Genomic DNA, 21,736 nt, shown 5'->3' on the forward strand with positions numbered 1-21,736 from the left:
GGGTATGAGCGACAGTCTTAGTGACTAAGCCTCCAACCTGGTAGATAGTGTCAGAACTGAATTAGAAGGCACTCAGCTGGTGTCTGCTGCTTAATGCATAGGGAAAACCCCCCACATATTTGGTCACATAATTCTTCTTCTGTATCAGTGATCATTGTTTTGGAGTGGCAGTAGAGGTGAAATGCAGTTAAAGAGAGTCTTCCCTACAGATATCTCAAATTGAAAACCTAACTTTACACACAAAGAACTAGTAAAAGAAGAGCAAGGTAAACCTAAAGCTAGTGGAAGGAAGGAAATAATAGCAATTAGAGCACATATGATAAAAATAGAGAATAAAAATGCAATAAAGAGAATCAACAAAACCAAAAGCTGGCTATTTGAAAAGATGAATAAAATTAACAGAATTTTAGTAGATTGACAAATAAAACAGGAGAGAAGACAAAATAATCAGAAATGACAGTGGAGGCATTACTACTACCCTGCAAAAATAACACGGACTTTAAAAAATTTTGACGAACAAAATTAGATAACATTAATTAAATGGACAAATTCCTAGAAAGACTCAATTACCTAAATTAACTCAACATTAAATAGAAAATCTCAACAGACCTATAACAACTAAAGAGGTTGAATTAGTGATCAATAGCTTTCCAGCAAGACCCAGAGCCAGATAGCTTCACTGGTGAATTACATGAAACATTTAAAGAATTTGCACCAGTCTCAAAGTCTTTCAAAACACACAAAACACAATTGAGAGGAGAAACATTTCTAAGTGAAAATATGGGGCCAAAATTACCCTGATGTCAAAACCAGATAAAGACATTGCAAGAAAAGAAAATTACAGAACAGTAACAATATCCCTTATGAATATAAATGTAAACAAATTATTAACAAAATACTAGAAAACTGAATCCAACAGAATATTAAAAAGATTATACACCATTACCAAGAATGCAAAGGTGGTGCAACATAAGAAAATCAATATAATATACCACATTAATAAAACCGATGCAAAAAAAGACACATGATCATTTCAATTAATACAGGAAAAGCATTTGAGAGAATCCAACAAAATAGAAAACCAGAAATCAAAGGGAGCTTTCTTAACGTGATAATAGGCATTTATGGAAACAATATAACCAATATCATATTCCATTATGAAAGACTAAATGACTCCCACAAAGATCAGGAACAGGACAAGGCTTTCACCATGATAATTCAGCATTGTGTGGAAAGTTCTAGCTAGAACCATTATACAAGAAAAGGAAATAATAGGCATCCAAATAAGGAAGGAAGAAATAAAACTGTTTCTATTTACAGATGACATTACACTATATGTAGAAAATCCCGAAGAATTCACAAGAATGCGTATTAGAGATAATAACTTCAGCAAAACTGCAGGGTACAAAATTATGCAAAAGTTAGTTCTGTTTCTATACACCTATATTAAATCATCAGAAAAAGAAATCAGTAAATTAATGTATGTAACTATCACTATCAGATGATTAGTATACAGCATACGTAAAGAATTTCTATAAACTAATTTCTAAAAATAGTTTTCTCAGAAGGAGAAACCTAAGTATCCAAAGACAAATAATAAATTGCTTAGTCTTACGAATAATTAGGAAAATACTAATTAAAATGAGATACTGTCCTACATTTTTATACTAACTAGATGAACAAAAATTAATAAATCTATTGATACTGCATGTTTATGCAAGGAAATGAAACAAACAAAAACTATGTGTTTGTATGGAGCTCTTGCATATTGCTTGTGGAAATATAGACTGGCATCATGTCTTTTGAGAACAATTTTGGTATCTAGTGACATTACACAATATGCTTAACCCATAACCCAGCAAATCTATTTTCTGAAATCTACTATGTTTTTGAGACAGGGTCTCACTCTGTGGTCCAGACTGGAGTGCAGTGGTGCAATCATGGCTCACTGCAAACTCTTACCTCTCAAGCTCAAGCAATCCTCCCACTTCAGCCTCCTGAATAGCTGAGACCACAGATGCACACCACCACACCAGCTAATTTTTGTATTTTTTGTAGAGACAGGGTTTCACAATGTTGCCCAAGTAGGTCTCAAACTCTTGGGCTCAAGCAATCCACCCAACATGGCCACTCAAAATGCTCATATTACAGGCAGGAGCGACTGTGCTTGGCTGAAATCTACTTTTTTTAAAAAATCCCCCTTATGTACACAAGGCATCCTGTCAAGCATGATTGATTGCATTGGCACTGTCATTTTTTTAATATAATGATATCCTAATTATCCTACAGTGACAAATGGATAAATACAACTTGTTTAATTTTTACTATGGAATACTATATAAAAATGCAATGAATAAATCAGATCTTCATATAAAAATTTCACAAAATATGCACTGCCGACAGCAAATTCCAAAATGGTACATACAGTATAATTCCTTATATCTATGTTAATATTCAAATATTTAAAACAATGTTGTTTATGGACTCAAATATGTGTTAATATCCATAATCATGTACTAAAACTTAACCCCAGCATAGTGGGAACCTTTCAAAAGACTACAAAAAATTACCTATTTCCTGAATGCTGCTTTTTGAGGCAGTTTGAATGGTGCACTTCACCCAATAAAGAAGACTGGTGCTTCCAGAAAACAAGTAGGCAAATGGTGGGTAAGGAGAGAGCTGGCAGTGGTGCAATGCATCCTGGGAAGCATACCGCCCATGAGTCTAATCCTGCCAAAAGAAAAGGTGATGTCTGATACCCAAAGAATGTGCCCTGAAAACTTTAGTTTCTCATATGCTCCATCTGTTAAGAACATCAGCATGCCTGGTAGTAGGGCCTGAAAAGTGGCTTTTATTTTTTTACCAGAAGAAGGTCTACTAAGCAGCGGGAAATGTTGGAAATAAGAACTTGGAGTCGCAAAGAAAACAAACACTCAAATAAAAGATTTCTCAGCAAGGCAAATTTACTTCTATAGAAGGGTGGACCTCATGGAGGGAGCAATGGCAAGAGCACACAGAACAAAGGGAAGGATTTTTATCTCTAACATAGTCAGTCCCTGCTAACTGTGTCCAGTCTCCATAGGCTGGGGTCAGACGATGCAACCTAAGGTGTTCCTGATTGAGTACTTCAAATGGAACAGGGGTGGGGGCTACAGAGCAGGTTCAGAACTAAGGGTGCCAAATAAGGAACAGATGGGAGTTGTTACAGATTGTGAATGGATGTGGGTTACAGATTGGGAATGGGTGTGGGTTACAGATTGGGAACAGATGTGGTTTAATGGATGTGGGTTACAGCTTCGGAAGGGGTGTGGGTTACAGCTTGGGAATGGGTGTGGGTTACAGATTGGGAACAGATGTGGTTTAATGGATGTGGGTTACAGATTGGGAACAGATGTGGTTTAATGGATGTGGGTTACAGATTGGGAATGGGTGTGGGTTAAAGACTGGGAACAGACGTCGTTTAATGAATGTGGGTTACAGATTGGGAATGGGTGTGGGTTAAAGACTGGGAACAGACGTCGTTTAATGAATGTGGGTTACAGATTGGGAATGGCTGGAAGGTTGTTTATTCTAACTAGGGACGAGGAGACAAGGAAGTTAGGCCTTAAAAACAGGACAAGTGTAACCTTTGAAGAGGAACTCATTGTTTCCAACAACTTCTCCCTCTTGATTTTCATAATTTTTCCTCTTCAAACATTTTAGAATCTACCTACAAGAATAAGTACATCTATAACAACTGCAAGAGGTAAGGCCTTGTGAATACCTTTGTAATTGTTCCATTGGGGGCTGTGTTATTAGGGATGGAATAAAGACAGGCTGGTTGGTAAGCTCTTGGAAGGGCTTAAGCTCACTGCATCCCATTAGGTCTTCAAGGAATGCTAAATGTTCCCCGTCATGAGAGGCACGAGGTAAACCTGGCCTCAGGAGACGGAGGCTGGATGGCCCTCAGGGGCTGACCACAGGGTGTCAGACTTCAGGGAACAGCAGAGAGAGAGGGAGAGCTTGGCAGAATTCATTACCCCAGGCTGTGGGGTCTTAGAAGAGAGTTACCATAAAGCTCATGTCCTCTCAGCTGGAAGAGATAAAGGAGGTATCTTAGTTTTAGTCTGGTAGGACTTTCCCCAGCAACAATAGCCCATGACTCTGGAGGTGGTGATGCCTTCTTGATTCGAGTATGATGACTTCATCCTCTTTCTGCTGTTCGGACTGCGGTCTCGGTGGTTAGAAAGACTAGGTAAGGTCCTTCCCAAGCCGGTTCAAGTTTTCTTTCTTTCCAACTTTTGATGAGGAGGTAATCCCCAGGCTGATGCTGGTGTGCTAGGAACTCTAGGGGTGGCGCCTGTGCTAAAAGACCTTTAGTTCTGAGGGAAGAGAAAGTGGAAGATCTGATCTTTTGTTTCAGACATAGGAATGTGAGCAGTGGAGTGTCAACAGGGAACCCATTTGCATCTCACAAGAAGATAAACCAACATCTTTCTGAGGGGCAGTATGGATTCTTAACAAGGCAATGGGAAGGCATTTAGTCCATGGCAACCGAGTCTCTAAGACTAATTTGGTTAAGTGACTCTTCAAAATTTGGTTCATTTTCTCCAGTCTTCCTGATGAAGGTGGGTGCCAGGGAGTATGGTATTCCCATGTCATGTGTAGTGCTTGGGTTAATTTCTTAAAGACATGTGCTGTGAAATGAGTCTCATTATCTGCCATACCTGGGTATAATATTTTCAATCAATGCTTTAACTACATCATTAGCAGTTGCACTTGAAAAGGGAATCGCTTCCACCTAGTGAGTGAGGCGATCTACTATCACTAATAAGTAATCAGTATAAGTAGTCCCTTCCTGGTTTTGCAAGTGATTCAAAGCCTGATTTAATGTAAACAACTCACAAGTTTGGGCGGACCAATTATTAGGCAATCTTCCTGACTATTCCTGCCAGGGCTTCCCCATCAACTACTGAACACCCATTGTGTCTTTTTCTTTCAATTATCCATCTATAAATAAGTGCTACCCTATTTTGAAAGGGATCTCTCTTAAATCGGGCCTGACTTTTGTGTGATAATCAATGAAATATAAACACTAATGCTGAAGTCCTTTTAGATAATGGATTGCCTGTTAGGAAACCTGCTGGGTTAAGTGAATTATCAGTGGTTAGTGTTAAATAATCTCTTCCTAATATGATAGCTTCATACTTTAAAATCCTTGAGTCAGTGAGCCATCTTCCTGCTTTCTGGTTTAAAATAGTTCTAACTCGATGGAGTGTGCTGCCTTACATATTTTAGGTTTGGGCTAAAGGTTTCTCTGTACATAGTGAACTGTAACTTAATCAGATGTGTACACAGACTGTAACTTACTCTTGTACCAGTCATGAGTTGTGGCCAGCTGTTCAAACTGTGTTCCAATAAGGCAAATACTGTAACCAATTTGACTGTTTCAGTACCTCAGTTCCATTTTCTGTATGTCACTTTCCTTTTTCTGTCCATAAATCCTCTGCAGCCATGAGGTAGCATAGAGTCTCTCTGAACCTATTCCAGTTCATTGGGCTGCCTATTCGTGAATTATTCTTTGCTCAATTAAACACTGTTAAATCTAATTTTTCGAAAGTTTTTCTTTTAACAAGACGTAGAGGAAGTTTTAGCTGCATTTATAACATTTTAACTCTCAAGATAGATGGTGGCCTCATAGGTGTTCATTCTATTATTATTCAAACTTTTGTGTAATTTTAATTATTTCATTACAATGTTTAAAGGAAAAGGTATTGTAGTGGTGTTACTGGAAAGGGGTCCCGATCTGGACTCTAGGAGCGGGTTTTTGGATCTCGTGCAAGAAAGAATTTGGGGCAAGTCCATAGAGCCAAGTGAAAGCAAGTTTATTAAGAAAGTAAAGAAATTTTTAAAAAGGCTACTTAATAGGCAGAGCAGCTGCATGGGCTGCTCAGCTACTTATACTTATTGTTACTTTTTAATTATATGTTAAATAAGGGGTGGATTATTCATGAGTTTTCCGTAATGGTGGACCATTCCCAAAACTGAAAGTTTCTCCCCTTTTAGATCATATAGGGTAACTTCATGACATTGTTATGGAATCTGTAAACTGTCATGGCACTGGTGGGAGTGTCTTCTAGCATGCTAATGCCTTATAATTAGCATATAATCAGCCGTGAGGATGGCCAGAGGTCACTCTTTTCGCCATGTTGGTTGTCATAGGATTTTGTCTGGCTTCTTTACTGCAACGTGTTTTATCAGTGAGGTCTTTGTGACCTGTATCTTGCACCAACCTTCTATCTCATCCTGTGACTAAGAATGTCTTAACCTCCTGGGAATGTAGCCTAGTAGGTCCCAGCCTTGTTTTGCCCAGCCCCTATTCAAGATGGAGCCACTCGGGTTCAAACGCTTCTGACAGGGGTATATTTGAAGGTGATTGTTTGCAGAGAGAGGGAATGGTGGCAGTATATCAAATGCTGTAGAGAGTTCAAATGCGAGAAGTAACAAGTGTCCTTTGGATCGAAGGACCTAGTATATTCTTGTTGACTTGGAAGTTGTTTGAGTGGTGTAGTATGAATGGAGGTTGAGAAGCGATAGGAAATTGTGAGATAAAGACATGGAATAGCAACAACATATGGGAAAGGTATATTTATTCCAATAGAATTCTGTTGTAAGATGGCCTGGATGCAGTTCAGAAATAGACATAGCTTGAAGAGGTTTATCACATGTTTTTCTCTGTGTGGATTCTCATTGCACTTTAAACCAATACACATTGTAAGCAGTTTCTCTGCTGAGAAGCAGTAAAGATACAGCAAGTGCTTGTAGTCATGCAATATGCATTTTTAGAGACCTTGACTGCTTTGACTTCAGGCCACTATACATAAATGACAAGCAGCCAATAAAAGTTCAACAGGATGGGTACATTAGGGGCAGATTTACCTTAAGTAGGAATGAACTAGAGGTGGAAGGGGAGTTCCCAATCGTTGACTCAGTTGAAGGGGTTAGGAGGAAAGTGAAAGATGGAGAGGAATAGATCCAAGAATCAGGAAGAGACAAATGAGACTAGGAGAAATAAAATAGTATGAGAAATGAGGATTAGGAAAAGCCTTCCTCAGTTTGCAATTCCTGACCCATGAGAGTACATTTAATACTTCCTTTGCCTTCAGTAAATTAATTCACAGTTAAAAATGGATTATCTGTGTATAACACATTGTAAAACTACGTTCTCTCTTCTTGAAGCAGCCAAGCTGAGGTAGTTAACTAAATGCTTGCAAAAATGTTAATCCTGTGGCAACAACTACCAGAGGATTTTGTATACCAAGTAAAGTCAGAAATAAATGATCACAAATGAAGGTTAAGTCAGAACACCATCCTAAAATGTAAAAGTGGAAGATAAGAATTTAATAGTGATAATCAAAATAAAAGATAGTCAATGATCTGTTCTTAATAGGGTTGCCAGATTTAGCGACAATGACAGGATGATCAGTTAAATTTGAATTTAAAATAAAAGACAAATAATTTTTACGGTATAATTATGTTCCATGCAATATGTAAAACAGACTTTATTGAAAACCTTAATTTGCTGTTTATATTAACTTGAGTTTTAACTGAGGGCTCTATATTTTACCTGACAGTTCCATTTCGCAAGTGCTCTCACTCATCTTCAGAGTTAAACAGTTACCTTCTTTCTGTTTCTTGCTCAATTTCATTTTCAATTTTTCTGTCATATTCTCTTTTTTTAATATTGTATATCTTTCAGAGTAGTAACAAATATAATGAAGTTTCAGTTATCTGAGATCTTATGTTTTAGACTAATTTCTTTATTTAGAACCTTTTCTCAATTATCTAGTCACACTTTGACATATTTCTAGTAAGAGGTCATTAGTATTCTACTTGGCCTTAAAATTAATTTTGTTCGGAAGACCTAGTTCTAAATTTTATGTCTCTGAATTTTGGCTTTTCAGTAAACTTAGTTGAAAAACGCTTTGGTTATACTACCATACATTTTGTTACAGATGCAAGAAATGTTAGCTTCATGTTGACAAATGACAAAGATTCTCTCCTTGACTAAACTCTAGTCAGGCTCCTCCTAAATCTCTTCTCAATTAGGCCCTGACGTTTGAACTTTCATGTTTGTCTGTACATTGTCCAATTTTAGAAGGAAATCTAAGTCAATTTAGCAATAATCCCCCATCCTCAGTATCTGATCACTGTTGATATCTAATCAGGTTTCTCCTCCTCCACCATCCCAGAGGTTAGGTCTAATCATCCTGGCTAGCCTTCAGCAAGAATTCTGGTAGGTCAGCTTAGCCAGAAGCTACCCATACTCCTGCATTTTCCCCCACTGGCTCCCCACCTTTACCCTGATCCTGCTACTTGGCTATAAATTTTCACATTTCCTTGTAATGGAGCCCCATCTCTCTCCTCTATTACAAAACCTTCTTACAGTAGCCTCCCTCAAATGAAGTCTTCCCTACTGTTTTTAATGAGTGTCATGAATAGTTTTCATTCCAACACAGAAACAAGCAATTTTTTAAAACATTGAAAGAAATACTCTGAAAGCAACTCTGGGAAATAGACATGGCTATGTTAATACGGATTACTTTTGCAAATGTGGCTCATGTGGAACTCTCTACCAATCTCCATCAACTCCCTTCTTTGTGCAGTAAAAGACAGTCAAGATATTCATTTAGGAAAATCAATCCTCCAAACCTAAGGTAGATTTCATTGCTTGATACTCTCTCCAAATACAAATATAAAAATGGATTAAAATGATTTATTCCAAGAGCAACGCATTTCTCTCAGTAAATTTTAAATGCATTAAGTTTTACTTTGTTATATGAAAAGGCTGTTAAAGTACAAGGGATTTTACAAAAACTTTACATGCTTTGCAGTTGTATTCAAATCTGTGTCTTCATTTCCCTTGAAATTATCCATGTGAAATAAACATTTATAATTTGATTCTCACTAAATGTAACCTATTAACATTTTAAAGTATTCTTCTTAAGGTAAATAGCTTTCTCAAGATAAATAACATTTTATTCTTTTCCAAATAAAGTCTACATCCATATTATTGATTATATTGCTGTATATTCCCAATATCACCAAAGAAGTACAATGCTTTGTAGTAAAACTAACGTGGGACTTAGCCCTAGCTCCACTCATTTTATAAGCCACTTAAACTCTGTAGCTCAATTTTTATTTTTGTAAAACTGATCTAATTAGAGAACTGCTTTCTAAGGCTACTGTGAAAGTTAAAAATACTAATGCAAGCAAAACATTTTTAATGCCCGAATGATTCTGAGTGTTCCTGGTACCATTTATCAGTGGGGAATCTTACATCTGAGTCTTTTTTCCATTTAGAAGCATTAACATTTATTATATGGACATTCACAATCGTTTAGGATTCCTCACACCTTCCCTATAGAAAGGTGAAAACATAGCAAAGTAGAAAGAATGTTGTCAGGAAACCTTCCAATGACTTTTTCCAGTCATATTTTTCATCTTTTCATCCTCTTCCCCTGTCCCAGCTACTTGATATCTGTATGTTGGCTCTCATAAGATGTATAAGAGGAGGATGGAGAAATAAATTTTCTTAGTGACATGTCACCTCCCTGGATCTATAAAACTTAGATCTTCAGAACTACTCTCTTGCAAACTCCTACCTCTGTTACCATTTGATGCATTATTTAGAACTCAACTGTGAAACTCAGATCGGATCTCTCATCTTTCCTTTTGTGGCAAGGAAAAAAAAAAAAAAAAAAAGCTACCACCAAATCTGCTTGCCTTCCTCTTAGTAATGCAGGTACAGATAGGTATGACCACACTGCTGAGTTCTAACTAAAGAAATGTGGGAAGAAATAATATAAACTACTCACAGGCATCATCCATAACATTTCCCTCTGAATCTTTCTCTCCCTCTCTCATTCTTCCTCCATTTTCAGCCTGAAAGGTATCAACGAAGAAGCCAAATCATAGCTGAAATCCTAATTCCCAGTGTAATGGCATTAGGAGGTGGGAGGGGAGCCTTTGAGAGACAATTAGACTGTGGAGCCCTCATGAATGGGGTTAGTGCCCTTCTAAGAAAAAACACAAGATAGACGATTTGTCTCTTTACCATGTGAGGATACAACAAAAACATGACATAAGTAAACCAAGAAGAGGGACTTCACCAAGAATTGGCCATTGTGGCAACCTAATCTGGAACCGAGTTCCAGCCTGCAGAATTGTGAGAAGTAAATATTGTTCCAGCCACCCAGTCTATGGTACTCAGTTATAGCAGCCCCCAGTGACTAAAACAGAAATTGGTACTGAGAAGTGGAGTGCTCATGCAACAAATACCTAACAATGTGGAAGCAGCTTTGTTACTAGGTAATAAGTAGAGAGGCTGGAAGGGTTTTGAGCTACATGCTAGAAAAGGCTGCTATTATCATTAAGTGACTTATAAAGGTGATTCTGGTGAGGGCTCAGAAAGAAAAGGGGAGACCTGAAAATTCTTAGAGAATACACAAAGAATCAGCTATAGAATGTGGGCAGAAATATGAATATGAATAGTGACTGTGATGCAGTCTTAGACAGCAATAAGGAACATGTTATTGGGCAGTGGAGAAAAGGAGATCCTGATCTCAAAGTGGCAAAGAGCCTGGGTGAATTGTGCTTGTGTTCTCATGTTTTATGACAAATCAACCTTGAGAGGATGGAAGTTGGATGGTCAGCTGAAGAAAATGCTAAACAAAGTGTTGGAGGAGCAGTTTGGTTCTTCCTGACTGCTTATGGTAAAATACGAGAAGAGAAGAAAAAAAATGAGTTGAAAATGGAATTGTTAAGCAAAATGAATGAGAACTAAAGATCTGGCAAATTCTCAGCCTGTCCACATTAGAAGAAATGTGAAAAGTGCATTGGAAAGAGAACACAAAGGGTGTGACACACCTGCCATTTGATAAAGAGATTAGGGTGGATGAGAACCACAGATTCAACCACCCATCTCAACAGAAACCAGGACTAGAGATGGGCTCATACCAGCAGACACCCTGACAACTGGGACAAATGGAAACACAAAGTTAGACAGAATGAAGAAAGACTGTGAAGGTGTGCTGTCCTTCAAGAAAGGGGAAGGAGAACCCCAAAGGCGATTTGGAGACTATCTGGGCCACTGTCTAGGTTTCAACATGGCAGATGGCCTCCAACAGAAGTCGTGGGAATAGGCCATCTGGAGTTGCGGACTGGGGGATGCACAGCAGAGCCTTTGGGGCAGTATCTCAACCCCAAGGAGCAGTGATTTGGGCAGGGCCTTGCTGAGTCATGGGGTCGTTGTCACCCTAGTGGGACAGAAGTCAGCTCATCAAGCCAAAGAAGATTATTAACAAGACTTAAGATCTCATAGAGTTTGCCCTGCCAGGTTTGGGGCTTGCCTGGGGCCCAGCATCCCTTCTTTTCTTCTTCTTTCTCCCTTTTTGGATGGGAATATTTATCCCACATCAATCTCACTGTTGTATTTTGGAAGAACATGACTGTGGTCACCCTGCATTTGGTGCTAACAAGTAGTGAGTACGTATGATAAACTACTAAGGAGTAACAACTGAGAATTTCACTATTCCCGAAGAAGCTTAAAAATTAACAGGCAAGTCAGGGTCCAGAGAAATAGGTGTACCTGAACTCAGACATCAAGAATACTAAACTAATATATCTGTATTTATAGTTACACAATAGCTAAATGTCATGGAAAACTAGAAAGAGAGAAATACTTATTTGAGGTAGTGAAGTTATTGAAGTGAACATAGGCAAATGGTGGAAGCATACTAGAACAGCTTTCAAGGAGTTTAACAGTTAAGAATTTTGGAAGGAAGTAGTTTACAGGTAAAAGAAAAGTACAGAGGGGTGGCTTAAATTCAGTACAATATGTGCAAGGGTTAAGGGCACTGAAGATTGTCATAGGAGGACGCAAGATGAATACCCACCCATCAAAACAAGGGAGCAGGAGAGACCTCCTGAAGGAAGTGTTCACACCTGCTCCGGTGATTAAGAACCTAAAGATAATTTAGAGGAATTCTGGAATGTTTATACAGGAGTAAAGATGGTCAAAGATACTCACTTCCTTCTTCCCTGAATTCATAAATATGTTACGTTATATGACAAAGAAAATTAAGTTTACAGGTAGAATTATAGAAGTAAAGATGGTCAAAGATGCCCACGTCCTTATTCCCCGAAGCCATGAGTATTATATTTTGCTGTATGGCAAAGGAAGATTAAAGTTACAGATAAAATTAAGATGCTTATCAGCTGACTTTAAAATAGGAAAACCATCCTTGTGAGCTCAGTGTAATACTTTAAAACTAGACGAGGGAGGATGACCTTCTCCACCATTGCTGGCTCCAAAGATGGATGAAGAAAACCTTGGACCAAGGAATGCAGGAGCATCTAGAAGCTGGAAAAGGTAAGAAAACGGATTTTCCTCTAGAGCCTCCCAAAAAAAAAAAAAAAAAAAAGAAAAAGAAAAGAAAGGCAAACAGCTGAGATCTTGATTTTTGCCTGTTAATATCCACCTCAGACTTCTCACTGTATTTGTGTTGTGTTAAACCACTAAATTTGTGCAAATTTCTTCCTCTTCCAGCTTCAGGCAGCCTCTAAACTAGTAGCTACATCACTGCAATCTCTTCCTCCAAGGTCGCATTGCCTCCTCCCTCTTCATTCTGTGTCAAACCTCTCTGCCACACAAATGTCATTAGATTTAGGGACCAAACAGGAAAGTCCAGGATAATCTTCTCACGTGTAAAACTACCAGAAAGAAAGAAAAAAAGCAATCCTGTTCTGTCTGATTTCTAAATTCTGAAAATATGTTGCATGCTACTGAGAAGCCAAAGTCAAAATTCTAGGTAATAGCAAGCCAATAAATTTGAAACATAAGTGCCAAAAATAACAAATGAAAATTTTTTTTAAAGAATCACCTCTTTAGACAGCACATATATTATAAATTTGAGAAACATACTAGTTTATACTTTGTAAAAAGATATATTGGTAGACAGAGGGGAAGACAGATAACTATACAGTATAAACTTTGGGGGAAATCTTTCCCCTTTCTAATCTAACGGGTTCTTCTGTTTGTTTCAGGAATGTTGTTTTTTCTCATATTTGGGAGAAATCATAATTATTTATATTTTATTAATTTAAATGACAAATATAAATTAATAGACACTTTGAAACATTACAACTGAGACATTCGAACCCACAATTGGGTAACAGCCCATGCTATAATCCCTATTTTATAAATAGAAAGATTAAAGCTAAGGGTATAAGACATATAGAATACAGAAGAACTAAAACACAGTTCAAGAACTGCTGTGTAATACCACACTGCTTTGTACAAATGTTATACCATTTATCACTGCTATTATGAAAAATGAAGTTTTCTTACATCCCACTGCTATTTTTGTTATTGTTGTTCTTGCTTTGTTTTGAATGGAGTTTCACTCTTGTTGCTGAGGCTAGAGTGCAGTGGCATGATCTCGACTCACTGCAACCTCCACCTCCCGGGTTCAAGTGATTCTCCTGCCTCAGCCTCCTGAGTAGCTGAGATTACAGGTGCCCGCCGCCATGCCTGGCTAATTTTTGTATTGTTAGTAGAGACAGGGTGCGGTGTTGGCCAGGCTGGGTTCTCGAACTTCTGACCTCAGGTGATCCACCCTCCTGGGCCTCCCAAAGTGCTGGGGTTACAAGCATGAGCCACTGTGCCCAGCCCCCACTGCTATTAAAGAAGGTAGTTTTCTTATATCCACAAACTTAAAGATAAGTACAATATTATGTAGAGCTTATGTTGAACTTACCTCTAATAGATCTCATAATTCCTTTCTCTCTGAATCCAGGTACTACAAGCTGCCTTACTTGTAGAGAATTTTCCTTGATGCTACAGTTTCAGGGAAAGCGTTGGCATCAGAAAAGCATAATTGCTTCACTGACCCAGTTCATGGCATGAGTTATAACCATGTCTACGAATTGAGAGGATTGATTGTTACAGTCACCTCACTGAGTTCAGGATTTCATTACCCACACCCTGTTGAGGACTGGTCATGGTAGGAAGCTGACCTAGTCTCATTTGTTGTGGTTGCCTAGTGTATTTTATATTAACTTCTTGTCTAGGTCTTTGATCCACCTTTATCTTCCTATTGATTAGCTTACTACTTGACTGGTTTTGACACATTGTCTCATTCCCATTTATGGTGAAACAAGTTTCTAATGACTGGTGCCCCCTCAGAACTAGATTAGGATGAAGATATTACAAAGTTTTAGAAATTAGCTTATTAATGTTTCTGTTGATTTTTATGATGGTGTTCCCACATTAGTAATCAGTTAAAATCAACTTTCAGTTATCTAGATCCAAAATAAAGAAGAAGAAATCCCATTAACTATGTTTCTCAATTGTTCCTCTTCTATTCCTGTTGACATGATTCTGATGCCTAGAGAGGCCCCCACTCCCAGGCTGTCTTCTTCCCTGAGTAGAATCACAGTCCTTCTCTGTCACTATTCTGCTGTCTTAAACTATGATTGAAATGCCATTTTCTTACCTTGGCTTGCATATATTCTGTTTTTTCCATCTATCTCTTTCCAAGGACCTTTCTGTTATTACATTTGTCCAAATGAGACGAGACGCTCATGCTCTCTAAGAATTTTACTCCCAAATCTTCCTCCACCTCCTTTTTCTATGCATTCCATTCATAATGCATTCCCCTCTAGTTAAGAAGTTCTATAAAATTCTTGAGTACAGGCAATAATGACTTAGGATGGTTTGACTTAATTTGTTGACTTTACAATGGTACTAAATTGTCACAATTTTGACATAATATACAGCATTCAATAAATTACATGAGATATTTGATACTTTATTATGAAATACCCTTTGTGTGAGATGATTCTGCCCAAGTGTAGGCTAATATAAGTGTTCTTAGCACATTTAAGGTAGGCTAGGCTAAGCTATGATGTTTGATAGTTTAGGTGTATTAAATGCATTTTCAATTTGTGATGTTTTCAGTGTGTGATGGGTTTATTGGGACATAACCTCATTCTAAGTCTTGAAGTATCTGTGTAGAGTTTTGCAAATGAAAATTATAAAGTAAAAAGTTAAACATATAAATCCATATACATATATAGAATAATTTCCTCTCTGTAAAATGTCTATGGTGATGATAAAGAAAGGAATAAAATAAAACAGTAACAGATAAGATCAGGGCAAAAGCAGTGACAGGAGACAAATTAATATTTAACACTATGTTAGAAACATTTGTCATGGTGCGGGGCTCATAGTACTGAGATGATAAGTAGGAATATTCCTCTAAGAGATTTGGAAGCAAGGATGTTTTGATAACTGGGACTGATAGGCCAGGTGTCTACCAGTCATTTCCTTTGCTATAGCTACTTTTAATAAATGGACAGAACTTTAATCAGGCCACCTAAGATAAAGCAGCCTCTCAGATCACTTCCATCTCAATATTTCCTGAGTAGACCTCATGATAACATTCATCTACCCCCAAATCAGAAAACGGTTGGCTCCAGCCTGCATTCCAAAAAGGGGCTCATCTTTTGTTAACCAAGAGCAATTGAAAAGCCTTCTTTTCCCTCTTCTTCCACCCTCTTCTGTTACTTGTTTCTTCTCTAGGTCAAAATTTGTGGGAGGATAAAGGAGAAAGAATATCTTTGTAGATGGTCTCTACCTTTGCTTTAGAGTCACTTTTAGGAAAATGTTAGCACAAAATTATCTATTTGACAGAAAATTTAATAGATGATTCAAGAAGGATTTTTTTTTTGAGTTCCAGAATTAGATTTTTTTTAAAAAAATACAGTACAAAGTCTAGACTATGCTTTGTAAAAATGTGGAAGTATAAAGCATGGCAAAGAAGGGGTCTTCTCTACAGACTCTGTCTCATGGGTGGACACGTGATAAATCCTTTAAATTGCTTCCTAGGTGCTCACAAACCTCAGTAAGAAAGCTGAGTGGAGTGGTTTCTGCCGGAATGACTACTGGAGAACTGCCCAAGTGTAGGCTAATGTAAATATTGCTGACTCTGGTTGGTAGAATGGGAAAGGAAGTACTTGCCAAATGGCTGAGAGAGCTGTGCTCCAGGGTGGAGAGAAGGAACCACTCCTGCTTAATAGACACTATAGAAAGAATAGCTATTTGAAGCTGCCATGCTTGCAGTTTTCTTCCAAGATGCAATTTATGGTTAAAAACTTTAAAATTATTAGTGCTTTCAATTGACTCTATTCTATAGATTATATTTTAATTGAGAAATTATTCTCTCTGCAGGTACAAAATCTGCTAGATAGAATATATTTTCAATTCTATTTTCTGTATTAAAATGCATAAATACTTCAGCTAAGATGTTTACAAAAATACTGTTTTTGCCTCCTTTTAGAGTACCTTTATTCTATAAACATTTTTGCAAGACCAGGATAATTTGTTCCTTTTTATGGCACTTTTAAATGTTTTGTAAAATTTAGATGCTGCAAAATCATAGTCCTTTTCATTTCATTGCAGTGCAGAACTGAATACAAATTTATCCAATTATAAAAAGGAGTACCATCAAAAGATTCTTCCCATACGTTGAAATATTCGAAAGCATAAGTATAATTTCAAAATTATACCTTTTGGCCTGAGCTCTCATTAATTAATTTGCTCATTTCCACCCTTGCTCTTGCTGAGATAACGTTAATCATCTTTTTGTTTGCAACCATTGTTTTTAAAGATATTTCAGCTCTTGTTGATATTTTTATCTGATTTTTGTAATAGCATTCACAATGATGTCAGCTAGTTCATCTTTGATAAGAAAAGCCCTGGGTTACTGACAACAATGGATATGAAGGTACATCTTGTGAGTGTGTAAACATTCAAAATTATGAGAAAACAGCCTAAAAGAATCTTGATTATCTTTCCAGAGTTCGTAGTAAGGAAGACCTTTTCCTTTCCATCTGTTTTCCATATTGATTTAAAAGGAGTACTGGACAGAATTCTTGACTGATTCATTTATACTCAAATCATTTTCCACATAGCACCAAAGTGTTTGACTCCAGATCCCTACCTTAGATGAAGATGCTCCTAACAGTTCTGGTTATCAGGAGACTTAGCCTCACATCTCAAGCTTCGGCCAAAAGCAAAAAGTGGGGTCAGGCATGGCTTTTTAATGAGAAAAATGTGTAGGCATATCCCTCACTAATACTGCATGGGGAACTTTGGGTTCCTATGAACCTATGCAAATTGACTATTAAAAGAAATATTAGTTTGGACTCATAATGGTACAAAAAAAACTGTATTAATAAAAGAGGATATAAGTAGATATAAACTAGGAAAGGGGGGAGGAAATTGGGTGTCCTATACTACATTGATTGGACCCATTAGTACTCTCTGTAAATTTGATGAAAGAAAAAAAAGTCAAGTATAACATAGGCATCCCCCACACACGTACCATCCTATAATGATAATCAGAGATTTGTTTTGGCCAAATAATTCCTTGAGATCAATAATGTATCAAAGATTCTATCTTGTCCTCACTCCTGATAGGTCAGGGCTAACCAGGTTCTATGTGAATATATCTAAGTACAAGGAAACAATACTTCTCCATTACTTGGGAAGAACATTAAATGTCAGTCACAGCTTCAATGAAATCTTTTTAAAGCATCACATTGCCCCAGTCTCTTGATATCTAAGTCAATTAGTGACAATAGTGGCTGGTTCTCCAGTTGCCAAAAAAAAAAAAAAAAAAAAAGGTGGCATCCAATATTTGATTTCTAGGCAGCCTCACCAACTTATAAAGCTCTTTGTCTACTTAGCACATTGGTTTTTGCATAGGATGGACTCGATATATGTTTCACAATTAAATTGGAAAACATGCATGTGAATTATTTCTGGAAATCAATTTTTCACACGTCAATTTATGTGAGTATATACTGGTGCCTAGGAATTCGGTGTCTATTTTGCTGACAGTTTCTTAAACTTGCAAAGCCTATTACTTCTCTAAAGTCTATTTTAATCTTGAAATACTTCATTTTTCTTTCATGTACGTGTGCTATTATTTTAGCTGGGAATAAATTCCAGAGCATTGAACCACATTCTGCAAATTCTATGAAGTTTGAGAATATGACCTTCTTCTCCAAAGTGGCTGTTGAAAGAGTTGTTCATCTGATGGGTTTCAATGGTATTGAATCACTTTTCTCCTTCTCATATTGGAAAATGTGTTTTCTTTCAACATACAATTGAAAAATCTTGCCATTATTTTGAATTATCTTGTCTTTTAAACAAATTTTATCTCAGGAGTTACTTCAGCTCCTTTTCAATATATATACTTTTTAACCTGTCTATTTTCTAGAGTGTAAGTATGCTTTTCTTATTTCTCTAGTATCTTCGACTGATTTATAAGGTTTTATTTTTAACTTACAAGTTGTAGTTTTTCAGTTCTAGGGCTAAGAAGGTGATTTTTCTTACTACGATGAGTTCCTTTACAAAGAACATTTTTAGTGTTCTCTACCTTTTCTATGATCACACTTCTATATATTTTTTTTATATTTCCTGTAATTTTTTTTTCTAACCTTACTCATTTCCTATAAAAGTTAATTTTTGAACTCTTTCACATTTCTTGCCGGAATTGTTTTCTTTTCTGACTCCTTCTGTTTCATTCTAGGTTCTTCTGCTCCATTTTCAATGCTAGCATTCCTATCTTCTGTCATTTATCGATGTCTCTGCCTGCCTTCTCACATTGCATTACAGTGACTATTTAAAATACATGTTGTAGACATCTCTCTGGGCCAGGTCGTCACATTTTATATATTTAAAAATATAGTTTATCTCCAAACCTACTTCTCCATTGTTGGAGAAAGTACTTTGGCTCCTTCTGTACCACACAAAGTTTACAAGGTGACAACAGTCTGAATTTAAGAATTCTGGGGATCCACACATGTGAGTAAAGATAAGTGACAATTTGTAATAATGAGGGAAGAAAAGCTAGCAGCAAGTGATAAAGAGAACTTTAAGATAAAGAAAAAAAATAAAATGAACAAATAAGATTATAACAAATGTTAGGCAAATCAACTTTCCTGATTTGTATCTTAAACATATTAAAGAAGTGGAAGCAAGTTTCTCATCAAAATATTTAATTCCAAGGGAATATTTTTTAATCCAGAATATCCCAGGCAGCAGGTATGGTTCTGGAGGTGGGGTTTTAGATACTAGAAAAGAATGGTGTACACTTCATGCCTTCTGGGAGTTTAGTTTACTTACAGTGAGAAAACCTGCAACACAAATAATTGCACAAGAAAATAAGGGGTAATACAAGGTCACTTTTGATTAAGTGGTGAATAAATGGAACAAACCATCACAACTCCAAAATCAGAGGAGAAAGGCGTTTTATGACTTAGATCAGTGCCTTGATACTATTGTATTACTATTTTAAAATGTATTTCTATTAATAATGCACATTTTTCTGTACTTTTTGTATATGATTTTGAAACCAATAACTTGTTGATTATTAAAAGCCCAAACATCCTTGTTTAATTAAAAAGGCAGTTTCAGTGTGGCTAGAGGTTATCCATTTTACTATCATTTAAAAGCATTAGGTTTGAGCTTGAAAAGGAAGACGTGATCTCACTTTTATGTAGAATTTTTTAAAAGTTGAACTCACAGAAGTATAGAGTAGAATGGTGTTTACCAGGAGTGGGTGTGGGAGGGTGGGGTGCACTGATGTTGGTCAAAGGATATGAAAGCAGAAGGAAAAAGTTCAAGAGATTTATTGTATATCATAGTTAATAACAATACGCTGTATTCTTGTGAATTGCTAGGAGAATAGATTTTAAGTGTTTTCACCACAAAAATATGATGAGTATATGAGGTAACGTATCATTACTTCATATACTCTTGATTTAGCCATTTCATAATGTATACATATTTAGTTTGATGCAGCCATTTTATAATGTATACATATTTATAAACATGTTTAATGTAATGAATATATAAATTTTTATCAATTAAAAATAAATAACTTTTTAAAAAGAAAAGGAGTTTCAAATGTCTGCAACAGAAAGTTTGAAATGTTTGCGATTTAATTAAAGACAGGAATGATCACAAAATATGTGCATAAAATGGTAGTCTTTAATAAGCATTCATCACCACTTAGAGCTGTAGACCTAAATATACAACTGCCCAGGTGTTTGGTAATCAGGAATGAATAAATGCTTGCTCCTGGGATGCCAGATGGAGAAGGCCAGACAGTCTTAATGTAAGAAAGAAAACTGACAGTGAAATTTAAGACTGTAGCTAAATCATAGATTGCATCAAATAAATGATAAAATAGCAGGGTTTGAGAGAGACAGGTTGTCAGTAACTGGAAACCATTTTAACTGCTTTCTTTTTAAAAAAGTGTTTTTCAATTTTCCACTTTTTCTGCTGAAGCTATCAAGGAAGATCACTGCAATTTTGTATGACATGTTCCACAATTTTTCCATGGCACTGATTAAAACTCAATAGCAAATATTTCGTGCTGCCCCCACATCTACCTGAAAATGGATCCTAATCACAACAAATGAGTGAAATCTTTCTCAAGAAATAATATGCTGCCATTAGGCATTTGGGGTGAAAGGAACAATGCACTGAATAAATGCCTTTATTCTGATATTATTTGGGGTCCTTTTTCCCCCAGCATTTCAGATTGCTATAGTACAGCTTGGATGCACTCAAAATATACACTGAAGGGAATGAACTTGAGCTTCCTGAAACTCACTGACAGAGGCTCATGAACAGCTGTGAGTGACTCTGCATACATCTTGCATCTCCTCTTTAAGCAGTGCTGGCCACACAAAGCCTCACTGGTAGGGTTTGAAGCAAATAATGGGTTCAGCACTTCCCCAGCAGGAGATGCTCCTGAGAAGACAGTGTCAGGCAATTTGGTTATAAAAATTATTTGGGAAGGGATCATAAATAAAGTTTTTGCTTATTTGTTTATATATTTCCTTAGAAAATCTCTAATCAACTTACATTAGAAAAACTTTTAAAGCAAAACAGTTCACTCTATTTACTATTTTGAAAACACTTGAAGGGGAGCATTGCCTACAAGATAAAATACATGATGATTACCACGGAATGGAAGGCCCTTTAAAATCTTTCCTGATACCTAATGCTTCCGCTGCCTCAAACTGTGCTGCTTTTGCTCCTGCATGAGTGTATTAGTCATTCTCATGCTGCTAATAAAGACATATCCGAGACTAGGTAATTTTTCAAAGAAAGAGTTTAATGGACTCACAGCTCCACATGACTGGAGAAGCCTCACAATCACAGCAGAAGACAAAGGAAGAGCAAATGCGGGCTCTTACACGGCTGCTGGCAAGAGCTTGTTTAGGGGACCGCCCATTTATAAAACCATCAGATCTCGTGAGACTTACTACTGCGAGAACAGCATGGGGGAAATCGCCCCCGTGATTCAATTCTCTCCGCCTGGGCCGGCTCTGGTCACGTGGGGATTATTACAATTCAAGGTGACATTTGAGTATGGACACAGCCAAATCATATCAATGAGCTAGAGCTGGCTACTCACCTCCACCAACGCCCTTTGCATTTTCCTATCTCTGTTCAAACTTGCTTTATTTTTCCCTTTCCTTAAAATGTCCTCCTTATTTCTCTGGTAGATTCCTAAAAGGTTAACAATCAGAATGTTTCCAATGCTTCCATTCTACCCTTGACCCTCCAAGTAACTGCCCCTTTCTTCCTCTAGCTTTACCCACAGTACCT

General features: G+C 37.0%; 1 protein-coding gene across 4 annotated transcripts in view; it reads left to right on the forward strand.

The window, feature by feature from the left end:
* The window catches only part of LOC105463752 (macrophage scavenger receptor 1), a 764,939-nt gene that overhangs the window by 693,633 nt on the left and 49,570 nt on the right, over positions 1-21,736 (forward strand). The window contains exon 20 of one of the 4 annotated variants that reach the window (XR_011607206.1): positions 18,042-18,211. The exons of the other annotated variants lie outside the window; for them this stretch is intronic. The gene's annotated coding sequence lies outside the window, so the exon portion shown is untranslated. Of the gene's footprint in view, positions 1-18,041; positions 18,212-21,736 lie in introns of those variants that run through there. 4 annotated transcript variants of the gene reach the window in all.

The sequence above is a fragment of the Macaca nemestrina genome, chromosome 8 (assembly GCF_043159975.1).
Source record: "Macaca nemestrina isolate mMacNem1 chromosome 8, mMacNem.hap1, whole genome shotgun sequence".
Lineage (NCBI taxonomy): Eukaryota > Metazoa > Chordata > Mammalia > Primates > Cercopithecidae > Macaca > Macaca nemestrina.